We start from the raw sequence: 26512 nt of genomic DNA on the forward strand, positions 1-26512 counted from the left end.
CAAAGGTTCTATGTCAGCTGGGTGTGGCAGCCGAGCGCCCGCTAGGGGAGGGGGAGCCTGTCAGCCCCGGGCCTGTCACTGCCTGCTGTCCCCCCTGTCACCAGCGAGGCCTCTGAAAAGTTTCCAAAACATCCCTAGACTTGGCTCCAAAGTGGCCAAAAGCCTCCAAGAGACAAGTCGGGAAGAAGGATATGGAACAGAGGGAGACAGGCACGGGAGCAGGCCAAAGGCAGGTAAGAGGAAAAACTAGTGCGGGGCTGCAAGACTGAAATGGAGGAATTGAAAGACGAAAGCCAGGAAGCAGGAGAGTTTGAGAAAAGGAGAGAGGAAAGAAGAGACATGCAGCCAGACGAGGGCTTAGTGAGAGAGGCTGGGACAGAGAACAGGATGAGAAGGAAATAAGGCAAGGCAAGGCAAGGCTAGGCCAAAGGACGTTTCTTTGATTTATATTTTCTACCACATTCATCTGGAGATGAGGAGGAAAGCCATCAGACCTTATGGATTAGGCCCAAACAAAAGCCCCGGCTACTTGAGACACTTAGACTAAGCCTAAACCACAAAGATCTCTCCATAAAGATGGTTTTTATACTGTACTTCCACAATCAGCTGGCAGTACAGAAGAACAAGCGGCAGATGTACTTAGGCTGAGTCATGGTGGTTTGGTGCAGAGACCATGCATATCATGGGAATAGTTCAGCATTTCTGCTCTGGTTTTCAGTGTATTACACCAAAACACCCACCTGATGACATCATTTCAAGAGCAAAAGCAGCAATTTGCAGAATTCAGCTTCTTTGGGGAACTGAGCAATTGCTGAGCTGACAGCAAGTCCTGCTGGGTCCCTGTCACCTGCAGAGTGCCCGCATCCTCACCACGGTAGCGGGCATTGTGACAAAGGTTCTATGTCAGCTGGGTGTGGCAGCCGAGCGCCCGCTAGGGGAGGGGGAGCCTGTCAGCCCCGGGCCTGTCACTGCCTGCTGTCCCCCCTGTCACCAGCGAGGCCTCTGAAAAGTTTCCAAAACATCCCCAGACTTGGGTCCACTGTGGCCAAAAGTCTCCAAGAGACAAGTCGGGAAGAAGGATATGGAACAGAGGGAGACAGGCACGGGAGCAGGCCAAAGGCAGGTAAGAGGAAAAACTAGTGCGGGGCTGCAAGACTGAAATGGAGGAATTGAAAGACGAAAGCCAGGAAGCAGGAGAGTTTGAGAAAAGGAGAGAGGAAAGAAGAGACATGCAGCCAGACGAGGGCTTAGTGAGAGAGGCTGGGACAGAGAACAGGATGAGAAGGAAATAAGGCAAGGCAAGGCAAGGCTAGGCCAAAGGACGTTTCTTTGATTTATATTTTCTACCACATTCATCTGGAGATGAGGAGGAAAGCCATCAGACCTTATGGATTAGGCCCAAAAAAAAGCCCCGGCTACTTGAGACACTTAGACTAAGCCTAAACCACAAAGATCTCTCCATAAAGATGTTTTTTATACTGTACTTCCGCAATCAGCTGGCAGTACAGAAGAACAAGCGGCAGATGTACTTAGGCTGAGTCATGGTGGTTTGGTGCAGAGACCATGCATATCATGGGAATAGTTCAGCATTTCTGCTCTGGTTTTCAGTGTATTACACCAAAACACCCACCTGATGACATCATTTCAAGAGCAAAAGCAGCAATTTGCAGAATTCAGCTTCTTTGGGGAACTGAGCAATTGCTGAGCTGACAGCAAGTCCTGCTGGGTCCCTGTCACCTGCAGAGTGCCCGCATCCTCACCACGGTAGCGGGCATTGTGACAAAGGTTCTATGTCAGCTGGGTGTGGCAGCCGAGCGCCCGCTAGGGGAGGGGGAGCCTGTCAGCTCCGGGCCTGTCACTGCCTGCTGTCCCCCCTGTCAGCAGCGAGGCCTCTGAAAAGTTTCCAAAACATCCCCAGACTTGGGTCCAGTGTGGTCAAAAGTCTCCAAGAGACAAGTCCGAAAGATGGATATGGAACAAAGGGAGAAAGCGAAGGGAGCAAGCCAAAGGGAGGGAAGAGGAAAATCTAGTGTCGGGCTGCAGGACTGAAATGGAGGAACGCAAAGACAAAAGCCAGGAAGCAGGAGAGTTTGAGAAAAGGAGAGAGGAAAGAAGAGACATGCAGCCAGACGAGGGCTTAGTGAGAGAGGCTGGGACACAGAACAGGATGAGAAGGAAATAAGGCAAGGCAAGGCAAGGCTAGGCCAAAGGACGTTTCTTTGATTTATATTTTCTACCACATTCATCTGGAGATGAGGAGGAAAGCCATCAGACCTTATGGATTAGGCCCAAACAAAAGCCCCGGCTACTTGGGACACTTGGACTAAGCCTAAACCACAAAGATCTCTCCATAAAGATGGTTTTTATACTGTACTTCCACAATCAGCTGGCAGTACAGAAGAACAAGCGGCAGATGTACTTAGGCTGAGTCATGGTGGTTTGGTGCAGAGACCATGCATATCATGGGAATAGTTCAGCATTTCTGCTCTGGTTTTCAGTGTATTACACCAAAACACCCACCTGATGACATCATTTCAAGAGCAAAAGCAGCAATTTGCAGAATTCAGCTTCTTTGGGGAACTGAGCAATTGCTGAGCTGACAGCAAGTCCTGCTGGGTCCCTGTCACCTGCAGAGTGCCCGCATCCTCACCACGGTAGCGGGCATTGTGACAAAGGTTCTATGTCAGCTGGGTGTGGCAGCCGAGCGCCCGCTAGGGGAGGGGGAGCCTGTCAGCCCCGGGCCTGTCACTGCCTGCTGTCCCCCCTGTCACCAGCGAGGCCTCTGAAAAGTTTCCAAAACATCCCCAGACTTGGCTCCAAAGTGGCCAAAAGCCTCCAAGAGACAAGTCGGGAAGAAGGATATGGAACAGAGGGAGACAGGCACGGGAGCAGGCCAAAGGCAGGTAAGAGGAAAAACTAGTGCGGGGCTGCAGGACTGAAATGGAGGAATTGAAAGACGAAAGCCAGGAAGCAGGAGAGTTTGAGAAAAGGAGAGAGGAAAGAAGAGACATGCAGCCAGACGAGGGCTTAGTGAGAGAGGCTGGGACAGAGAACAGGATGAGAAGGAAATAAGGCAAGGCAAGGCAAGGCTAGGCCAAAGGACGTTTCTTTGATTTATATTTTCTACCACATTCATCTGGAGATGAGGAGGAAAGCCATCAGACCTTATGGATTAGGCCCAAAAAAAAGCCCCGGCTACTTGAGACACTTAGACTAAGCCTAAACCACAAAGATCTCTCCATAAAGATGTTTTTTATACTGTACTTCCGCAATCAGCTGGCAGTACAGAAGAACAAGCGGCAGATGTACTTAGGCTGAGTCATGGTGGTTTGGTGCAGAGACCATGCATATCATGGGAATAGTTCAGCATTTCTGCTCTGGTTTTCAGTGTATTACACCAAAACACCCACCTGATGACATCATTTCAAGAGCAAAAGCAGCAATTTGCAGAATTCAGCTTCTTTGGGGAACTGAGCAATTGCTGAGCTGACAGCAAGTCCTGCTGGGTCCCTGTCACCTGCAGAGTGCCCGCATCCTCACCACGGTAGCGGGCATTGTGACAAAGGTTCTATGTCAGCTGGGTGTGGCAGCCGAGCGCCCGCTAGGGGAGGGGGAGCCTGTCAGCTCCGGGCCTGTCACTGCCTGCTGTCCCCCCTGTCAGCAGCGAGGCCTCTGAAAAGTTTCCAAAACATCCCCAGACTTGGGTCCAGTGTGGTCAAAAGTCTCCAAGAGACAAGTCCGAAAGATGGATATGGAACAAAGGGAGAAAGCGAAGGGAGCAAGCCAAAGGGAGGGAAGAGGAAAATCTAGTGTCGGGCTGCAGGACTGAAATGGAGGAACGCAAAGACAAAAGCCAGGAAGCAGGAGAGTTTGAGAAAAGGAGAGAGGAAAGAAGAGACATGCAGCCAGACGAGGGCTTAGTGAGAGAGGCTGGGACACAGAACAGGATGAGAAGGAAATAAGGCAAGGCAAGGCAAGGCTAGGCCAAAGGACGTTTCTTTGATTTATATTTTCTACCACATTCATCTGGAGATGAGGAGGAAAGCCATCAGACCTTATGGATTAGGCCCAAACAAAAGCCCCGGCTACTTGGGACACTTGGACTAAGCCTAAACCACAAAGATCTCTCCATAAAGATGGTTTTTATACTGTACTTCCACAATCAGCTGGCAGTACAGAAGAACAAGCGGCAGATGTACTTAGGCTGAGTCATGGTGGTTTGGTGCAGAGACCATGCATATCATGGGAATAGTTCAGCATTTCTGCTCTGGTTTTCAGTGTATTACACCAAAACACCCACCTGATGACATCATTTCAAGAGCAAAAGCAGCAATTTGCAGAATTCAGCTTCTTTGGGGAACTGAGCAATTGCTGAGCTGACAGCAAGTCCTGCTGGGTCCCTGTCACCTGCAGAGTGCCCGCATCCTCACCACGGTAGCGGGCATTGTGACAAAGGTTCTATGTCAGCTGGGTGTGGCAGCCGAGCGCCCGCTAGGGGAGGGGGAGCCTGTCAGCCCCGGGCCTGTCACTGCCTGCTGTCCCCCCTGTCAGCAGCGAGGCCTCTGAAAAGTTTCCAAAACATCCCCAGACTTGGGTCCAGTGTGGTCAAAAGTCTCCAAGAGACAAGTCCGAAAGATGGATATGGAACAGAGGGAGAAAGCGAAGGGAGCAAGCCAAATGAGGGAAGAGGAAAATCTAGTGTCGGGCTGCAGGACTGAAATGGAGGAACGCAAAGACAAAAGCCAGGAAGCAGGAGAGTTTGAGAAAAGGAGAGAGGAAAGAAGAGACATGCAGCCAGACGAGGGCTTAGTGAGAGAGGCTGGGACAGAGAACAGGATGAGAAGGAAATAAGGCAAGGCAAGGCAAGGCTAGGCCAAAGGACGTTTCTTTGATTTATATTTTCTACCACATTCATCTGGAGATGAGGAGGAAAGCCATCAGACCTTATGGATTAGGCCCAAACAAAAGCCCCGGCTACTTGGGACACTTGGACTAAGCCTAAACCACAAAGATCTCTCCATAAAGATGGTTTTTATACTGTACTTCCACAATCAGCTGGCAGTACAGAAGAACAAGCGGCAGATGTACTTAGGCTGAGTCATGGTGGTTTGGTGCGGAGACCATGCATATCATGGGAATAGTTCAGCATTTCTGCTCTGGTTTTCAGTGTATTACACCAAAACACCCACCTAATGACATCATTTCAAGAGCAAAAGCAGCAATTTGCAGAATTCAGCTTCTTTGGAGAACTGAGCAATTGCTGAGCTGACAGCAAGTCCTGCTGGGTCCCTGTCACCTGCAGAGTGCCCGCATCCTCACCACGGTAGCGGGCATTGTGACAAAGGTTCTATGTCAGCTGGGTGTGGCAGCCGAGCGCCCGCTAGGGGAGGGGGAGCCTGTCAGCCCCGGGCCTGTCACTGCCTGCTGTCCCCCCTGTTACCAGCGAGGCCTCTGAAAAGTTTCCAAAACATCCCCAGACTTGGTTCCAAAGTGGCCAAAAGTCTCCAAGAGACAAGTCGGGAAGAAGGATATGGAACAGAGGGAGACAGGCACGGGAGCAGGCCAAAGGCAGGTAAGAGGAAAAACTAGTGCGGGGCTGCAGGACTGAAATGGAGGAATTGAAAGACGAAAGCCAGGAAGCAGGAGAGTTTGAGAAAAGGAGAGAGGAAAGAAGAGACATGCAGCCAGACGAGGGCTTAGTGAGAGAGGCTGAGACAGAGAACAGGATGAGAAGGAAATAAGGCAAGGCAAGGCAAGGCTAAGCCAAAGGACGTTTCTTTGATTTATATTTTCTACCACATTCATCTGGAGATGAGGAGGAAAGCCATCAGACCTTATGGATTAGGCCCAAACAAAAGCCCCGGCTGCTTGAGACACTTAGACTAAGCCTAAACCACAAGGATCTCTCCATAAAGATGGTTTTCATACTGTACTTCCACAATCTTCTGTCAGTACAGAAGACCAAGCGGCAGATGTACTTAGGCTGAGTCATGGTGGTTTGGTGCAGAGACCATGCATATCATGGGAATAGTTCAGCATTTCTGCTCTGGTTTTCAGTGTATTACACCAAAACACCCACCTGATGACATCATTTCAAGAGCAAAAGCAGCAATTTGCAGAATTCAGCTTCTTTGGAGAACTGAGCAATTGCTGAGCTGACAGCAAGTCCTGCTGGGTCCCTGTCACCTGCAGAGTGCCCGCATCCTCACCACGGTAGCGGGCATTGTGACAAAGGTTCTATGTCAGCTGGGTGTGGCAGCCGAGCGCCCGCTAGGGGAGGGGGAGCCTGTCAGCCCCGGGCCTGTCACTGCCTGCTGTCCCCCCTGTCACCAGCGAGGCCTCTGAAAAGTTTCCAAAACATCCCCAGACTTGGCTCCAAAGTGGCCAAAAGTCTCCAAGAGACAAGTCGGGAAGAAGGATATGGAACAGAGGGAGACAGGCACGGGAGCAGGCCAAAGGGAGGTAAGAGGAAAAACTAGTGCGGGGCTGCAGGACTGAAATGGAGGAATTGAAAGACGAAAGCCAGGAAGCAGGAGAGTTTGAGAAAAGGAGAGAGGAAAGAAGAGACATGCAGCCAGACGAGGGCTTAGTGAGAGAGGCTGAGACAGAGAACAGGATGAGAAGGAAATAAGGCAAGGCAAGGCAAGGCTAAGCCAAAGGACGTTTCTTTGATTTATATTTTCTACCACATTCATCTGGAGATGAGGAGGAAAGCCATCAGACCTTATGGATTAGGCCCAAACAAAAGCCCCGGCTGCTTGAGACACTTAGACTAAGCCTAAACCACAAAGATCTCTCCATAAAGATGGTTTTCATACTGTACTTCCACAATCTTCTGGCAGTACAGAAGAACAAGCGGCAGATGTACTTAGGCTGAGTCATGGTGGTTTGGTGCAGAGACCATGCATATCATGGGAATAGTTCAGCATTTCTGCTCTGGTTTTCAGTGTATTACACCAAAACACCCACCTGATGACATCATTTCAAGAGCAAAAGCAGCAATTTGCAGAATTCAGCTTCTTTGGAGAACTGAGCAATTGCTGAGCTGACAGCAAGTCCTGCTGGGTCCCTGTCACCTGCAGAGTGCCCGCATCCTCACCACGGTAGCGGGCATTGTGACAAAGGTTCTATGTCAGCTGGGTGTGGCAGCCGAGCGCCCGCTAGGGGAGGGGGAGCCTGTCAGCCCCGGGCCTGTCACTGCCTGCTGTCCCCCCTGTCACCAGCGAGGCCTCTGAAAAGTTTCCAAAACATCCCCAGACTTGGTTCCAAAGTGGCCAAAAGTCTCCAAGAGACAAGTTGGGAAGAAGGATATGGAACAGAGGGAGACAGGCACGGGAGCAGGCCAAAGGCAGGTAAGAGGAAAAACTAGTGCGGGGCTGCAGGACTGAAATGGAGGAATTGAAAGACGAAAGCCAGGAAGCAGGAGAGTTTGAGAAAAGGAGAGAGGAAAGAAGAGACATGCAGCCAGACGAGGGCTTAGTGAGAGAGGCTGAGACAGAGAACAGGATGAGAAGGAAATAAGGCAAGGCAAGGCAAGGCTAGGCCAAAGGACGTTTCTTTGATTTATATTTTCTACCACATTCATCTGGAGATGAGGAGGAAAGCCATCAGACCTTATGGATTAGGCCCAAACAAAAGCCCCGGCTACTTGAGACACTTAGACTAAGCCTAAACCACAAAGATCTCTCCATAAAGATGGTTTTTATACTGTACTTCCGCAATCAGCTGGCAGTACAGAAGAACAAGCGGCAGATGTACTTAGGCTGAGTCATGGTGGTTTGGTGCAGAGACCATGCATATCATGGGAATAGTTCAGCATTTCTGCTCTGGTTTTCAGTGTATTACACCAAAACACCCACCTGATGACATCATTTCAAGAGCAAAAGCAGCAATTTGCAGAATTCAGCTTCTTTGGAGAACTGAGCAATTGCTGAGCTGACAGCAAGTCCTGCTGGGTCCCTGTCACCTGCAGAGTGCCCGCATCCTCACCACGGTAGCGGGCATTGTGACAAAGGTTCTATGTCAGTTGGGTGTGGCAGCCGAGCGCCCGCTAGGGGAGGGGGAGCCTGTCAGCCCCGGGCCTGTCACTGCCTGCTGTCCCCCCTGTCACCAGCGAGGCCTCTGAAAAGTTTCCAAAACATCCCCAGACTTGGGTCCAGTGTGGTCAAAAGTCTCCAAGAGACAAGTCCGAAAGGTGGATATGGAACAAAGGGAGAAAGCGAAGGGAGCAAGCCAAAGGGAGGGAAGAGGAAAATCTAGTGTCGGGCTGCAGGACTGAAATGGAGGAACGCAAAGACAAAAGCCAGGAAGCAGGAGAGTTTGAGAAAAGGAGAGAGGAAAGAAGAGACATGCAGCCAGACGAGGGCTTAGTGAGAGAGGCTGGGACACAGAACAGGATGAGAAGGAAATAAGGCAAGGCAAGGCTAGGCCAAAGGACGTTTCCGTGCTTCATATTTTCTACCAAATTCATCTAGAGACGAGCAGGAAAGCCATCAGACCTGATGGATTAGGCCTAATAAAAACCCCGGCTACTTGAGACACTTAGACTAAGCCAAAAATGCAAAGATCTCTCCATAAGGATGGTTTTTATACTCTACTTCCACAATCTGATGGCAGTACAAAAGAATAAGCGGCAGATCTCCTTAGGCTGAGTCACGGTGCTTTGCTCCTAAGACCATGCATACCATGGGAATATTTCAGCATTTCTGCTCTGGTTTTCAGTGTATTACACCAAAACACCCACCTGATGACATCATTTCAAGAGCAAAAGCAGCAATTTGCAGAATTCAGCTTCTTTGGGGAACTGAGCAATTGCTGAGCTGACAGCAAGTCCTGCTGGGTCCCTGTCACCTGCAGAGTGCCCGCATCCTCACCACGGTAGCGGGCATTGTGACAAAGGTTCTATGTCAGCTGGGTGTGGCAGCCGAGCGCCCGCTAGGGGAGGGGGAGCCTGTCAGCCCCGGGCCTGTCACTGCCTGCTGTCCCCCCTGTCACCAGCGAGGCCTCTGAAAAGTTTCCAAAACATCCCCAGACTTGGCTCCAAAGTGGCCAAAAGTCTCCAAGAGACAAGTCGGGAAGAAGGATATGGAACAGAGGGAGACAGGCACGGGAGCAGGCCAAAGGCAGGTAAGAGGAAAAACTAGTGCGGGGCTGCAGGACTGAAATGGAGGAATTGAAAGACGAAAGCCAGGAAGCAGGAGAGTTTGAGAAAAGGAGAGAGGAAAGAAGAGACATGCAGCCAGACGAGGGCTTAGTGAGAGAGGCTGGGACAGAGAACAGGATGAGAAGGAAATAAGGCAAGGCAAGGCAAGGCTAGGCCAAAGGACGTTTCTTTGATTTATATTTTCTACCACATTCATCTGGAGATGAGGAGGAAAGCCATCAGACCTTATGGATTAGGCCCAAACAAAAGCCCCGGCTACTTGAGACACTTAGACTAAGCCTAAACCACAAAGATCTCTCCATAAAGATGGTTTTTATACTGTACTTCCGCAATCAGCTGGCAGTACAGAAGAACAAGCGGCAGATGTACTTGGGCTGAGTCATGGTGGTTTGGTGCAGAGACCATGCATATCATGGGAATAGTTCAGCATTTCTGCTCTGGTTTTCAGTGTATTACACCAAAACACCCACCTATATGACATCATTTCAAGAGCAAAAGCAGCAATTTGCAGAATTCAGCTTCTTTGGAGAACTGAGCAATTGCTGAGCTGACAGCAAGTCCTGCTGGGTCCCTGTCACCTGCAGAGTGCCCGCATCCTCACCACGGTAGCGGGCATTGTGACAAAGGTTCTATGTCAGCTGGGTGTGGCAGCCGAGCGCCCGCTAGGGGAGGGGGAGCCTGTCAGCCCCGGGCCTGTCACTGCCTGCTGTCCCCCCTGTCACCAGCGAGGCCTCTGAAAAGTTTCCAAAACATCCCCAGACTTGGCTCCAAAGTGGCCAAAAGCCTCCAAGAGACAAGTCGGGAAGAAGAATATGGAACAGAGGGAGACAGGCACGGGAGCAGGCCAAAGGGAGGTAAGAGGAAAAACTAGTGCGGGGCTGCAGGACTGAAATGGAGGAATTGAAAGACGAAAGCCAGGAAGCAGGAGAGTTTGAGAAAAGGAGAGAGGAAAGAAGAGACATGCAGCCAGACGAGGGCTTAGTGAGAGAGGCTGGGACACAGAACAGGATGAGAAGGAAATAAGGCAAGGCAAGGCAAGGCTAGGCCAAAGGACGTTTCTTTGATTTATATTTTCTACCACATTCATCTGGAGATGAGGAGGAAAGCCATCAGACCTTATGGATTAGGCCCAAACAAAAGCCCCGGCTACTTGAGACACTTAGACTAAGCCTAAACCACAAAGATCTCTCCATAAAGATGGTTTTTATACTGTACTTCCGCAATCAGCTGGCAGTACAGAAGAACAAGCGGCAGATGTACTTAGGCTGAGTCATGGTGGTTTGGTGCAGAGACCATGCATATCATGGGAATAGTTCAGCATTTCTGCTCTGGTTTTCAGTGTATTACACCAAAACACCCACCTATATGACATCATTTCAAGAGCAAAAGCAGCAATTTGCAGAATTCAGCTTCTTTGGGGAACTGAGCAATTGCTGAGCTGACAGCAAGTCCTGCTGGGTCCCTGTCACCTGCAGAGTGCCCGCATCCTCACCACGGTAGCGGGCATTGTGACAAAGGTTCTATGTCAGCTGGGTGTGGCAGCCCAGCGCCCGCTAGGGGAGGGGGAGCCTGTCAGCCCCGGGCCTGTCACTGCCTGCTGTCCCCCGTGTCACCAGCGAGGCCTCTGAAAAGTTTCCAAAACATCCCCAGACTTGGGTCCAGTGTGGTCAAAAGTCTCCAAGAGACAAGTCCGAAAGATGGATATGGAACAAAGGGAGAAAGCGAAGGGAGCAAGCCAAAGGGAGGGAAGAGGAAAATCTAGTGGCGGGCTGCAGGACTGAAATGGAGGAACGCAAAGACAAAAGCCAGGAAGCAGGAGAGTTTGAGAAAAGGAGAGAGGAAAGAAGAGACATGCAGCCAGACGAGGGCTTAGTGAGAGAGGCTGGGACACAGAACAGGATGAGAAGGAAATAAGGCAAGGCAAGGCTAGGCCAAAGGACGTTTCCGTGCTTCATATTTTCTACCAAATTCATCTAGAGACGAGCAGGAAAGCCATCAGACCTGATGGAATAGGCCTAATAAAAACCCCGGCTACTTGAGACACTTAGACTAAGCCAAAAATGCAAAGATCTCTCCATAAGGATGGTTTTATACTCTACTTCCACAATCTGATGGCAGTACAAAAGAATAAGCGGCAGATCTCCTTAGGCTGAGTCACGGTGCTTTGCTCCTAAGACCATGCATACCATGGGAATATTTCAGCATTTCTGCTCTGGTTTTCAGTGTATTACACCAAAACACCCACCTGATGACAGCATTTCAAGAGCAAAAGCAGCAATTTGCAGAATTCAGCTTCTTTGGGGAACTGAGCAATTGCTGAGCTGACAGCAAGTCCTGCTGGGTCCCTGTCACCTGCAGAGTGCCCGCATCCTCACCACGGTAGCGGGCATTGTGACAAAGGTTCTATGTCAGTTGGGTGTGGCAGCCGAGCACCCGCTAGGGGAGGGGGAGCCTGTCAGCCCCGGGCCTGTCACTGCCTGCTGTCCCCCCTGTCACCAGCGAGGCCTCTGAAAAGTTTCCAAAACATCCCCAGACTTGGGTCCACTGTGGTCAAAAGTCTCCAAGAGACAAGTCCGAAAGATGGATATGGAACAAAGGGAGAAAGCGAAGGGAGCAAGCCAAAGGGAGGGAAGAGGAAAATCTAGTGTCGGGCTGCAGGACTAAAATGGAGGAATTGAAAGACAAAAGCCAGGAAGCAGGAGAGTTTGAGAAAAGGAGAGAGGAAAGAAGAGACATGCAGCCAGACGAGGGCTTAGTGAGAGAGGCTGGGACACAGAACAGGATGAGAAGGAAATAAGGCAAGGCAAGGCTAGGCCAAAGGACGTTTCCGTGCTTCATATTTTCTACCAAATTCATCTAGAGACGAGCAGGAAAGCCATCAGACCTGATGGATTAGGCCTAATAAAAACCGCGGCTACTTGAGACACTTAGACTAAGCCAAAAATGCAAAGATCTCTCCATAAGGATGTTTTTTATACTCTACTTCCACAATCTGATGGCAGTACAAAAGAATAAGCGGCAGATCTCCTTAGGCTGAGTCACGGTGCTTTGCTCCTAAGACCATGCATACCATGGGAATATTTCAGCATTTCTGCTCTGGTTTTCAGTGTATTACACCAAAACACCCACCTGATGACATCATTTCAAGAGCAAAAGCAGCAATTTGCAGAATTCAGCTTCTTTGGGGAACTGAGCAATTGCTGAGCTGACAGCAAGTCCTGCTGGGTCCCTGTCACCTGCAGAGTGCCCGCATCCTCACCACGGTAGCGGGCATTGTGACAAAGGTTCTATGTCAGCTGGGTGTGGCAGCCGAGCGCCCGCTAGGGGAGGGGGAGCCTGTCAGCCCCGGGCCTGTCACTGCCTGCTGTCCCCCCTGTCAGCAGCGAGGCCTCTGAAAAGTTTCCAAAACATCCCCAGACTTGGCTCCAAAGTGGCCAAAAGTCTCCAAGAGACAAGTCGGGAAGAAGGATATGGAACAGAGGGAGACAGGCACGGGAGCAGGCCAAAGGGAGGTAAGAGGAAAAACTACTGCGGGGCTGCAGGACTGAAATGGAGGAATTGAAAGACGAAAGCCAGGAAGCAGGAGAGTTTGAGAAAAGGAGAGAGGAAAGAAGAGACATGCAGCCAGACGAGGGCTTAGTGAGAGAGGCTGGGACAGAGAACAGGATGAGAAGGAAATAAGGCAAGGCAAGGCAAGGCTAGGCCAAAGGACGTTTCTTTGATTTATATTTTCTACCACATTCATCTGGAGATGAGGAGGAAAGCCATCAGACCTTATGGATTAGGCCCAAACAAAAGCCCCGGCTACTTGAGACACTTAGACTAAGCCTAAACCACAAAGATCTCTCCATAAAGATGGTTTTTATACTGTACTTCCGCAATCAGCTGGCAGTACAGAAGAACAAGCGGCAGATGTACTTAGGCTGAGTCATGGTGGTTTGGTGCAGAGACCATGCATATCATGGGAATAGTTCAGCATTTCTGCTCTGGTTTTCAGTGCATTACACCAAAACACCCACCTGACGACATCATTTCAAGAGCAAAAGCAGCGATTTGCAGAATTCAGCTTCTTTGGAGAACTGAGCAATTGCTGAGCTGACACCAAGTCCTGCTGGGTCCCTGTCACCTGCAGAGTGCCCGCATCCTCACCACGGTAGCGGGCATTGTGACAAAGGTTCTATGTCAGCTGGGTGTGGCAGCCGAGCGCCCGCTAGGGGAGGGGGAGCCTGTCAGCCCCGGGCCTGTCACTGCCTGCTGTCCCCCCTGTCACCAGCGAGGCCTCTGAAAAGTTTCCAAAACATCCCCAGACTTGGGTGCAAAGTGGCCAAAAGTCTCCAAGAGACAAGTCGGGAAGAAGGATATGGAACAGAGGGAGACAGGCACGGGAGCAGGCCAAAGGGAGGTAAGAGGAAAAACTAGTGCGGGGCTGCAGGACTGAAATGGAGGAATTGAAAGACGAAAGCCAGGAAGCAGGAGAGTTTGAGAAAAGGAGAGAGGAAAGAAGAGACATGCAGCCAGACGAGGGCTTAGTGAGAGAGGCTGGGACAGAGAACAGGATGAGAAGGAAATAAGGCAAGGCAAGGCAAGGCTAGGCCAAAGGACGTTTCTTTGATTTATATTTTCTACCACATTCATCTGGAGATGAGGAGGAAAGCCATCAGACCTTATGGATTAGGCCCAAACAAAAGCCCCGGCTACTTGAGACACTTAGACTAAGCCTAAACCACAAAGATCTCTCCATAAAGATGGTTTTTATACTGTACTTCCGCAATCAGCTGGCAGTACAGAAGAACAAGCGGCAGATGTACTTAGGCTGAGTCATGGTGGTTTGGTGCAGAGACCATGCATATCATGGGAATAGTTCAGCATTTCTGCTCTGGTTTTCAGTGCATTACACCAAAACACCCACCTGACGACATCATTTCAAGAGCAAAAGCAGCGATTTGCAGAATTCAGCTTCTTTGGAGAACTGAGCAATTGCTGAGCTGACAGCAAGTCCTGCTGGGTCCCTGTCACCTGCAGAGTGCCCGCATCCTCACCACGGTAGCGGGCATTGTGACAAAGGTTCTATGTCAGCTGGGTGTGGCAGCCGAGCGCCCGCTAGGGGAGGGGGAGCCTGTCAGCCCCGGGCCTGTCACTGCCTGCTGTCCCCCCTGTCACCAGCGAGGCCTCTGAAAAGTTTCCAAAACATCCCCAGACTTGGGTGCAAAGTGGCCAAAAGTCTCCAAGAGACAAGTCGGGAAGAAGGATATGGAACAGAGGGAGACAGGCACGGGAGCAGGCCAAAGGGAGGTAAGTGGAAAAACTAGTGCGGGGCTGCAGGACTGAAATGGAGGAATTGAAAGACGAAAGCCAGGAAGCAGGAGAGTTTGAGAAAAGGAGAGAGGAAAGAAGAGACATGCAGCCAGACGAGGGCTTAGTGAGAGAGGCTGGGACAGAGAACAGGATGAGAAGGAAATAAGGCAAGGCAAGGCAAGGCTAGGCCAAAGGACGTTTCTTTGATTTATATTTTCTACCACATTCATCTGGAGATGAGGAGGAAAGCCATCAGACCTTATGGATTAGGCCCAAACAAAAGCCCCGGCTACTTGAGACACTTAGACTAAGCCTAAACCACAAAGATCTCTCCATAAAGATGGTTTTTATACTGTACTTCCGCAATCAGCTGGCAGTACAGAAGAACAAGCGGCAGATGTACTTAGGCTGAGTCATGGTGGTTTGGTGCAGAGACCATGCATATCATGGGAATAGTTCAGCATTTCTGCTCTGGTTTTCAGTGCATTACACCAAAACACCCACCTGACGACATCATTTCAAGAGCAAAAGCAGCGATTTGCAGAATTCAGCTTCTTTGGAGAACTGAGCAATTGCTGAGCTGACAGCAAGTCCTGCTGGGTCCCTGTCACCTGCAGAGTGCCCGCATCCTCACCACGGTAGCGGGCATTGTGACAAAGGTTCTATGTCAGCTGGGTGTGGCAGCCGAGCGCCCGCTAGGGGAGGGGGAGCCTGTCAGCCCCGGGCCTGTCACTGCCTGCTGTCCCCCCTGTCACCAGCGAGGCCTCTGAAAAGTTTCCAAAACATCCCCAGACTTGGGTGCAAAGTGGCCAAAAGTCTCCAAGAGACAAGTCGGGAAGAAGGATATGGAACAGAGGGAGACAGGCACGGGAGCAGGCCAAAGGGAGGTAAGTGGAAAAACTAGTGCGGGGCTGCAGGACTGAAATGGAGGAATTGAAAGACGAAAGCCAGGAAGCAGGAGAGTTTGAGAAAAGGAGAGAGGAAAGAAGAGACATGCAGCCAGACGAGGGCTTAGTGAGAGAGGCTGGGACAGAGAACAGGATGAGAAGGAAATAAGGCAAGGCAAGGCAAGGCTAGGCCAAAGGACGTTTCTTTGATTTATATTTTCTACCACATTCATCTGGAGATGAGGAGGAAAGCCATCAGACCTTATGGATTAGGCCCAAACAAAAGCCCCGGCTACTTGAGACACTTAGACTAAGCCTAAACCACAAAGATCTCTCCATAAAGATGGTTTTTATACTGTACTTCCGCAATCAGCTGGCAGTACAGAAGAACAAGCGGCAGATGTACTTAGGCTGAGTCATGGTGGTTTGGTGCACAGACCATGCATATCATGGGAATAGTTCAGCATTTCTGCTCTGGTTTTCAGTGCATTACACCAAAACACCCACCTGATGACATCATTTCAAGAGCAAAAGCAGCAATTTGCAGAATTCAGCTTCTTTGGAGAACTGAGCAATTGCTGAGCTGACAGCAAGTCCTGCTGGGTCCCTGTCACCTGCAGAGTGCCCGCATCCTCACCACGGTAGCGGGCATTGTGACAAAGGTTCTATGTCAGCTGGGTGTGGCAGCCGAGCGCCAGCTAGGGGAGGGGGAGCCTGTCAGCCCCGGGTCTGTCACTGCCTGCTGTCCCCCCTGTCACCAGCGAGGCCTCTGAAAAGTTTCCAAAACATCCCCAGACTTGGCTCCAAAGTGGCCAAAAGCCTCCAAGAGACAAGTCGGGAAGAAGGATATGGAACAGAGGGAGACAGGCACGGGAGCAGGCCAAAGGCAGGTAAGAGGAAAAACTAGTGCGGGGCTGCAAGACTGAAATGGAGGAATTGAAAGACGAAAGCCAGGAAGCAGGAGAGTTTGAGAAAAGGAGAGAGGAAAGAAGAGACATGCAGCCAGACGAGGGCTTAGTGAGAGAGGCTGGGACACAGAACAGGATGAGAAGGAAATAAGGCAAGGCAAGGCTAGGCCAAAGGACGTTTCCGTGCTTCATATTTTCTACCAAATTCATCTAGAGACGAGCAGGAAAGCCATCAGACCTGATGGATTAGGCCTAATAAAAACCGCGGCTACTTGAGATACTTAGACTAAGCCAAAAATGCAAAGATCTCTCCATAAGGATGTTTTTTATACTCTACTTCCACAATCTGATGGCAGTACAAAAGAATAAGCGGCAGATCTCCTTAGGCTGAGTCACGGTGCTTTGCTCCTAAGACCATGCATACCATGGGAATATTTCAGCATTTCTGCTCTGGTTATCAGTGTATTACACCAAAACACCCACCTGATGACATCATTTCAAGAGCAAAAGCAGCAATTTGCAGAATTCAGCTTCTTTGGGGAACTGAGCAATTGCTGAGCTGACAGCAAGTCCTGCTGGGTCCCTGTCACCTGCAGAGTGCCCGCATCCTCACCACGGTAGCGGGCATTGTGACAAAGGTTCTATGTCAGCTGGGTGTGGCAGCCGAGCGCCCGCTAGGGGAGGGGGAGCCTGTCAGCCCCGGGCCTGTCACTGCCTGCTGTCCCCCCTGTCACCAGCGAGGCCTCTGAAAAGTTTCCAAAACATCCCCAGACTTGGCTCCAAAGTGGCCAAAAGTCTCCAAGAGACAAGTCGGGAAGAAGGATATGGAACAGAGGGAGACAGGCACGGGAGCAGGCCAAAGGCAGGTAAGAGGAAAAACTAGTGCGGGGCTGCAGGACTGAAATGGAGGAATTGAAAGACGAAAGCCAGGAAGCAGGAGAGTTTGAGAAAAGGAGAGAGGAAAGAAGAGACATGCAGCCAGACGAGGGCTTAGTGAGAGAGGCTGGGACAGAGAACAGGATGAGAAGGAAATAAGGCAAGGCAAGGCAAGGCTAGGCCAAAGGACGTTTCTTTGATTTATATTTTCTACCACATTCATCTGGAGATGAGGAGGAAAGCCATCAGACCTTATGGATTAGGCCCAAACAAAAGCCCCGGCTACTTGAGACACTTAGACTAAGCCTAAACCACAAAGATCTCTCCATAAAGATGGTTTTTATACTGTACTTCCGCAATCAGCTGGCAGTACAGAAGAACAAGCGGCAGATGTACTTAGGCTGAGTCATGGTGGTTTGGTGCAGAGACCATGCATATCATGGGAATAGTTCAGCATTTCTGCTCTGGTTTTCAGTGCATTACACCAAAACACCCACCTATATGACATCATTTCAAGAGCAAAAGCAGCGATTTGCAGAATTCAGCTTCTTTGGAGAACTGAGCAATTGCTGAGCTGACAGCAAGTCCTGCTGGGTCCCTGTCACCTGCAGAGTGCCCGCATCCTCACCACGGTAGCGGGCATTGTGACAAAGGTTCTATGTCAGCTGGGTGTGGCAGCCGAGCGCCCGCTAGGGGAGGGGGAGCCTGTCAGCCCCGGGCCTGTCACTGCCTGCTGTCCCCCCTGTCACCAGCGAGGCCTCTGAAAAGTTTCCAAAACATCCCCAGACTTGGCTCCAAAGTGGCCAAAAGTCTCCAAGAGACAAGTCGGGAAGAAGGATATGGAACAGAGGGAGACAGGCACGGGAGCAGGCCAAAGGGAGGTAAGAGGAAAAACTAGTGCGGGGCTGCAGGACTGAAATGGAGGAATTGAAAGACGAAAGCCAGGAAGCAGGAGAGTTTGAGAAAAGGAGAGAGGAAAGAAGAGACATGCAGCCAGACGAGGGCTTAGTGAGAGAGGCTGGGACAGAGAACAGGATGAGAAGGAAATAAGGCAAGGCAAGGCAAGGCTAGGCCAAAGGACGTTTCTTTGATTTATATTTTCTACCACATTCATCTGGAGATGAGGAGGAAAGCCATCAGACCTTATGGATTAGGCCCAAACAAAAGCCCCGGCTACTTGAGACACTTAGACTAAGCCTAAACCACAAAGATCTCTCCATAAAGATGGTTTTTATACTGTACTTCCGCAATCAGCTGGCAGTACAGAAGAACAAGCGGCAGATGTACTTAGGCTGAGTCATGGTGGTTTGGTGCACAGACCATGCATATCATGGGAATAGTTCAGCATTTCTGCTCTGGTTTTCAGTGCATTACACCAAAACACCCACCTGATGACATCATTTCAAGAGCAAAAGCAGCAATTTGCAGAATTCAGCTTCTTTGGAGAACTGAGCAATTGCTGAGCTGACAGCAAGTCCTGCTGGGTCCCTGTCACCTGCAGAGTGCCCGCATCCTCACCACGGTAGCGGGCATTGTGACAAAGGTTCTATGTCAGCTGGGTGTGGCAGCCGAGCGCCCGCTAGGGGAGGGGGAGCCTGTCAGCCCCGGGCCTGTCACTGCCTGCTGTCCCCCCTGTCACCAGCGAGGCCTCTGAAAAGTTTCCAAAACATCCCCAGACTTGGCTCCAAAGTGGCCAAAAGCCTCCAAGAGACAAGTCGGGAAGAAGGATATGGAACAGAGGGAGACAGGCACGGGAGCAGGCCAAAGGCAGGTAAGAGGAAAAACTAGTGCGGGGCTGCAAGACTGAAATGGAGGAATTGAAAGACGAAAGCCAGGAAGCAGGAGAGTTTGAGAAAAGGAGAGAGGAAAGAAGAGACATGCAGCCAGACGAGGGCTTAGTGAGAGAGGCTGGGACAGAGAACAGGATGAGAAGGAAATAAGGCAAGGCAAGGCAAGGCTAGGCCAAAGGACGTTTCTTTGATTTATATTTTCTACCACATTCATCTGGAGATGAGGAGGAAAGCCATCAGACCTTATGGATTAGGCCCAAACAAAAGCCCCGGCTACTTGAGACACTTAGACTAAGCCTAAACCACAAAGATCTCTCCATAAAGATGGTTTTTATACTGTACTTCCGCAATCAGCTGGCAGTACAGAAGAACAAGTGGCAGATGTACTTAGGCTGAGTCATGGTGGTTTGGTGCAGAGACCATGCATATCATGGGAATAGTTCAGCATTTCTGCTCTGGTTTTCAGTGTATTACACCAAAACACCCACCTATATGACATCATTTCAAGAGCAAAAGCAGCAATTTTCAGAATTCAGCTTCTTTGGAGAACTGAGCAATTGCTGAGCTGACAGCAAGTCCTGCTGGGTCCCTGTCACCTGCAGAGTGCCCGCATCCTCACCACGGTAGCGGGCATTGTGACAAAGGTTCTATGTCAGCTGGGTGTGGCAGCCGAGCGCCCGCTAGGGGAGGGGGAGCCTGTCAGCCCCGGGCCTGTCACTGCCTGCTGTCCCCCCTGTCACCAGCGAGGCCTCTGAAAAGTTTCCAAAACATCCCCAGACTTGGCTCCAAAGTGGCCAAAAGTCTCCAAGAGACAAGTCGGGAAGAAGGATATGGAACAGAGGGAGACAGGCACGGGAGCAGGCCAAAGGCAGGTAAGAGGAAAAACTAGTGCGGGGCTGCAGGACTGAAATGGAGGAATTGAAAGACGAAAGCCAGGAAGCAGGAGAGTTTGAGAAAAGGAGAGAGGAAAGAAGAGACATGCAGCCAGACGAGGGCTTAGTGAGAGAGGCTGGGACAGAGAACAGGATGAGAAGGAAATAAGGCAAGGCAAGGCAAGGCTAGGCCAAAGGACGTTTCTTTGATTTATATTTTCTACCACATTCATCTGGAGATGAGGAGGAAAGCCATCAGACCTTATGGATTAGGCCCAAACAAAAGCCCCGGCTACTTGAGACACTTAGACTAAGCCTAAACCACAAAGATCTCTCCATAAAGATGGTTTTTATACTGTACTTCCGCAATCAGCTGGCAGTACAGAAGAACAAGCGGCAGATGTACTTAGGCTGAGTCATGGTGGTTTGGTGCAGAGACCATGCATATCATGGGAATAGTTCAGCATTTCTGCTCTGGTTTTCAGTGTATTACACCAAAACACCCACCTGATGACATCATTTCAAGAGCAAAAGCAGCAATTTGCAGAATTCAGCTTCTTTGGGGAACTGAGCAATTGCTGAGCTGACAGCAAGTCCTGCTGGGTCCCTGTCACCTGCAGAGTGCCCGCATCCTCACCACGGTAGCGGGCATTGTGACAAAGGTTCTATGTCAGCTGGGTATGTCAGACGAGCGCCCGCTAGGAGAGGGGGAGCCTGTCAGCCCCGGGCCTGTCACTGCCCGCTGTCCCCCCTGTCACTAGCGAGGCCTCGAAAAGTTTCCAAAACATCCCCAGACTTGGGTGCAAAGTGGCCAAAAGTCTCCAAGAGACAAGTCGGGAAGAAGGATATGGAACAGAGGGAGACAGGCACGGGAGCAGGCCAAAGGGAGGTAAGAGGAAAAACTAGTGCGGGGCTGCAGGACTGAAATGGAGGAATTGAAAGACGAAAGCCAGGAAGCAGGAGAGTTTGAGAAAAGGAGAGAGGAAAGAAGAGACATGTAGCCAGACGAGGGCTTAGTGAGAGAGGCTGGGACAGAGAACAGGATGAGAAGGAAATAAGGCAAGGCAAGGCAAGGCTAGGCCAAAGGACGTTTCTTTGATTTATATTTTCTACCACATTCATCTGGAGATGAGGAGGAAAGCCATCAGACCTTATGGATTAGGCCCAAACAAAAGCCCCGGCTACTTGAGACACTTAGACTAAGCCTAAACCACAAAGATCTCTCCATAAAGATGGTTTTTATACTGTACTTCCGCAATCAGCTGGCAGTACAGAAGAACAAGCGGCAGATGTACTTAGGCTGAGTCATGGTGGTTTGGTGCAGAGACCATGCATATCATGGGAATAGTTCAGCATTTCTGCTCTGGTTTTCAGTGTATTACACCAAAACACCCACCTGATGACATCGTTTCAAGAGCAAAAGCAGCAATTTTCAGAATTCAGCTTCTTTGGAGAACTGAGCAATTGCTGAGCTGACAGCAAGTCCTGCTGGGTCCCTGTCACCTGCAGAGTACCCGCATCCTCACCACGGTAGCGGGCATTGTGACAAAGGTTCTATGTCAGCTGGGTGTGGCAGCCGAGCGCCCGCTAGGGGAGGGGGAGCCTGTCAGCCCCGGGCCTGTCACTGCCTGCTGTCCCCCCTGTCACCAGCGAGGCCTCTGAAAAGTTTCCAAAACATCCCCAGACTTGGCTCCAAAGTGGCCAAAAGCCTCCAAGAGACAAGTCGGGAAGAAGGATATGGAACAGAGGGAGACAGGCACGGGAGCAGGCCAAAGGCAGGTAAGAGGAAAAACTAGTGCGGGGCTGCAGGACTGAAATGGAGGAATTGAAAGACGAAAGCCAGGAAGCAGGAGAGTTTGAGAAAAGGAGAGAGGAAAGAAGAGACATGCAGCCAGACGAGGGCTTAGTGAGAGAGGCTGGGACAGAGAACAGGATGAGAAGGAAATAAGGCAAGGCAAGGCTAGGCCAAAGGACGTTTCTTTGATTTATATTTTCTACCACATTCATCTGGAGATGAGGAGGAAAGCCATCAGACCTTATGGATTAGGCCCAAACAAAAGCCCCGGCTACTTGAGACACTTAGACGAAGCCTAAACCACAAAGATCTCTCCATAAAGATGGTTTTTATACTGTACTTCCACAATCAGCTGGCAGTACAGAAGAACAAGCGGCAGATGTACTTAGGCTGAGTCATGGTGGTTTGGTGCAGAGACCATGCATATCATGGGAATAGTTCAGCATTTCTGCTCTGGTTTTCAGTGTATTACACCAAAACACCCACCTATATGACATCATTTCAAGAGCAAAAGCAGCAATTTGCAGAATTCAGCTTCTTTGGAGAACTGAGCAATTGTTGAGCTGACAGCAAGTCCTGCTGGGTCCCTGTCACCTGCAGAGTGCCCGCATCCTCACCACGGTAGCGGGCATTGTGACAAAGGTTCTATGTCAGCTGGGTGTGGCAGCCGAGCGCCCGCTAGGGGAGGGGGAGCCTGTCAGCCCCGGGCCTGTCACTGCCTGCTGTCCCCCCTGTCAGCAGCGAGGCCTCTGAAAAGTTTCCAAAACATCCCCAGACTTGGGTGCAAAGTGGCCAAAAGTCTCCAAGAGACAAGTCGGGAAGAAGGATATGGAACAGAGGGAGACAGGCACGGGAGCAGGCCAAAGGGAGGTAAGAGGAAAAACTAGTGCGGGGCTGCAGGACTGAAATGGAGGAATTGAAAGACGAAAGCCAGGAAGCAGGAGAGTTTGAGAAAAGGAGAGAGGAAAGAAGAGACATGCAGCCAGACGAGGGCTTAGTGAGAGAGGCTGGGACAGAGAACAGGATGAGAAGGAAATAAGGCAAGGCAAGGCAAGGCTAGGCCAAAGGACGTTTCTTTGATTTATATTTTCTACCACATTCATCTGGAGATGAGGAGGAAAGCCATCAGACCTTATGGATTAGGCCCAAACAAAAGCCCCGGCTACTTGAGACACTTAGACTAAGCCTAAACTACAAAGATCTCTCCATAAAGATGGTTTTTATACTGTACTTCCGCAATCAGCTGGCAGTACAGAAGAACAAGTGGCAGATGTACTTAGGCTGAGTCATGGTGGTTTGGTGCAGAGACCATGCATATCATGGGAATAGTTCAGCATTTCTGCTCTGGTTTTCAGTGCATTACACCAAAACACCAACCTATATGACATCATTTCAAGAGCAAAAGCAGCAATTTGCAGAATTCAGCTTCTTTGGAGAACTGAGCAATTGCTGAGCTGACAGCAAGTCCTGCTGGGTCCCTGTCACCTGCAGAGTGCCCGCATCCTCACCACGGTAGCGGGCATTGTGACAAAGGTTCTATGTCAGCTGGGTGTGGCAGCCGAGCGCCAGCTAGGGGAGGGGGAGCCTGTCAGCCCCGGGCCTGTCACTGCCTGCTGTCCCCCCTGTCACCAGCGAGGCCTCTAAAAAGTTTCCAAAACATCCCCAGACTTGGCTCCAAAGTGGCCAAAAGCCTCCAAGAGACAAGTCGGGAAGAAGGATATGGAACAGAGGGAGACAGGCACGGGAGCAGGCCAAAGGGAGGTAAGAGGAAAAACTAGTGCGGGGCTGCAGGACTGAAATGGAGGAATTGAAAGACGAAAGCCAGGAAGCAGGAGAGTTTGAGAAAAGGAGAAAGGAAAGAAGAGACATGCAGCCAGACGAGGGCTTAGTGAGAGAGGCTGGGACAGAGAACAGGATGAGAAGGAAATAAGGCAAGGCAAGGCAAGGCTAGGCCAAAGGACGTTTCTTTGATTTATATTTTCTACCACATTCATCTGGAGATGAGGAGGAAAGCCATCAGACCTTATGGATTAGGCCCAAACAAAAGCCCCGGCTACTTGAGACACTTAGACTAAGCCTAAACCACAAAGATCTCTCCATAAAGATGTTTTTTATACTGTACTTCCGCAATCAGCTGACAGTACAGAAGAACAAGCGGCAGATGTACTTAGGCTGAGTCATGGTGGTTTGGTGCAGAGACCATGCATATCATGGGAATAGTTCAGCATTTCTGCTCTGGTTTTCAGTGTATTACACCAAAACACCCACCTATATGACATCATTTCAAGAGCAAAAGCAGCAATTTGCAGAATTCAGCTTCTTTGGAGAACTGAGCAATTGCTGAGCTGACAGCAAGTCCTGCTGGGTCCCTGTCACCTGCAGAGTGCCCGCATCCTCACCACGGTAGCGGGCATTGTGACAAAGGTTCTATGTCAGCTGGGTGTGGCAGCCGAGCGCCCGCTAGGGGAGGGGGAGCCTGTCAGCCCCGGGCCTGTCACTGCCTGCTGTCCCCCCTGTCACCAGCGAGGCCTCTGAAAAGTTTCCAAAACATCCCCAGACTTGGCTCCAAAGTGGCCAAAAGTCTCCAAGAGACAAGTCGGGAAGAAGGATATGGAACAGAGGGAGACAGGCACGGGAGCAGGCCAAAGGGAGGTAAGAGGAAAAACTAGTGCGGGGCTGCAGGACTGAAATGGAGGAATTGAAAGACGAAAGCCAGGAAGCAGGAGAGTTTGAGAAAAGGAGAGAGGAAAGAAGAGACATGCAGCCAGACGAGGGCTTAGTGAGAGAGGCTGGGACAGAGAACAGGATGAGAAGGAAATAAGGCAAGGCAAGGCAAGGCTAGGCCAAAGGACGTTTCTTTGATTTATATTTTCTACCACATTCATCTGGAGATGAGGAGGAAAGCCATCAGACCTTATGGATTAGGCCCAAACAAAAGCCCCGGCTACTTGAGACACTTAGACTAAGCCTAAACCACAAAGATCTCTCCATAAAGATGGTTTTTATACTGTACTTCCACAATCAGCTGGCAGTACAGAAGAACAAGCGGCAGATGTACTTAGGCTGAGTCATGGTGGTTTGGTGCAGAGACCATGCATATCATGGGAATAGTTCAGCATTTCTGCTCTGGTTTTCAGTGTATTACACCAAAACACCCACCTATATGACATCATTTCAAGAGCAAAAGCAGCAATTTGCAGAATTCAGCTTCTTTGGAGAACTGAGCAATTGTTGAGCTGACACCAAGTCCTGCTGGGTCCCTGTCACCTGCAGAGTGCCCGCATCCTCACCACGGTAGCGGGCATTGTGACAAAGGTTCTATGTCAGCTGGGTGTGGCAGCCGAGCGCCCGCTAGGGGAGGGGGAGCCTGTCAGCCCCAGGCCTGTCACTGCCTGCTGTCCCCACTGTCAGCAGCGAGGCCTCTGAAAAGTTTCCAAAACATCCCCAGACTTGGGTGCAAAGTGGCCAAAAGTCTCCAAGAGACAAGTCGGGAAGAAGGATATGGAACAGAGGGAGACAGGCACGGGAGCAGGCCAAAGGGAGGTAAGAGGAAAAACTAGTGCGGGGCTGCAGGACTGAAATGGAGGAATTGAAAGACGAAAGCCAGGAAGCAGGAGAGTTTGAGAAAAGGAGAGAGGAAAGAAGAGACATGCAGCCAGACGAGGGCTTAGTGAGAGAGGCTGGGACAGAGAACAGGATGAGAAGGAAATAAGGCAAGGCAAGGCAAGGCTAGGCCAAAGGACGCTTCTTTGATTTATATTTTCTACCACATTCATCTGGAGATGAGGAGGAAAGCCATCAGACCTTATGGATTAGGCCCAAACAAAAGCCCCGGCTACTTGAGACACTTAGACTAAGCCTAAACCACAAAGATCTCTCCATAAAGATGGTTTTTATACTGTACTTCCACAATCAGCTGGCAGTACAGAAGAACAAGCGGCAGATGTACTTAGGCTGAGTCATGGTGGTTTGGTGCAGAGACCATGCATATCATGGGAATAGTTCAGCATTTCTGCTCTGGTTTTCAGTGCATTACACCAAAACACCAACCTATATGACATCATTTCAAGAGCAAAAGCAGCAATTTGCAGAATTCAGCTTCTTTGGAGAACTGAGCAATTGCTGAGCTGACAGCAAGTCCTGCTGGGTCCCTGTCACCTGCAGAGTGCCCGCATCCTCACCACGGTAGCGGGCATTGTGACAAAGGTTCTATGTCAGCTGGGTGTGGCAGCCGAGCGCCCGCTAGGGGAGGGGGAGCCTGTCAGCCCCGGGCCTGTCACTGCCTGCTGTCCCCCCTGTCAGCAGCGAGGCCTCTGAAAAGTTTCCAAAACATCCCCAGACTTGGCTCCAAAGTGGCCAAAAGCCTCCAAGAGACAAGTCGGGAAGAAGGATATGGAACAGAGGGAGACAGGCACGGGAGCAGGCCAAAGGGAGGTAAGAGGAAAAACTAGTGCGGGGCTGCAGGACTGAAATGGAGGAATTGAAAGACGAAAGCCAGGAAGCAGGAGAGTTTGAGAAAAGGAGAGAGGAAAGAAGAGACATGCAGCCAGACGAGGGCTTAGTGAGAGAGGCTGAGACAGAGAACAGGATGAGAAGGAAATAAGGCAAGGCAAGGCAAGGCTAAGCCAAAGGACGTTTCTTTGATTTATAGTTTCTACCACATTCATCTGGAGATGAGGAGGAAAGCCATCAGACCTTATGGATTAGGCCCAAACAAAAGCCCCGGCTACTTGAGACACTTAGACTAAGCCTAAACCACAAAGATCTCTCCATAAAGATGGTTTTTATACTGTACTTCCACAATCAGCTGGCAGTACAGAAGAACAAGCGGCAGATGTACTTAGGCTGAGTCATGGTGGTTTGGTGCAGAGACCATGCATATCATGGGAATAGTTCAGCATTTCTGCTCTGGTTTTCAGTGTATTA

The sequence above is a fragment of the Patagioenas fasciata genome, chromosome 7 (assembly GCF_037038585.1).
Source record: "Patagioenas fasciata isolate bPatFas1 chromosome 7, bPatFas1.hap1, whole genome shotgun sequence".
Lineage (NCBI taxonomy): Eukaryota > Metazoa > Chordata > Aves > Columbiformes > Columbidae > Patagioenas > Patagioenas fasciata.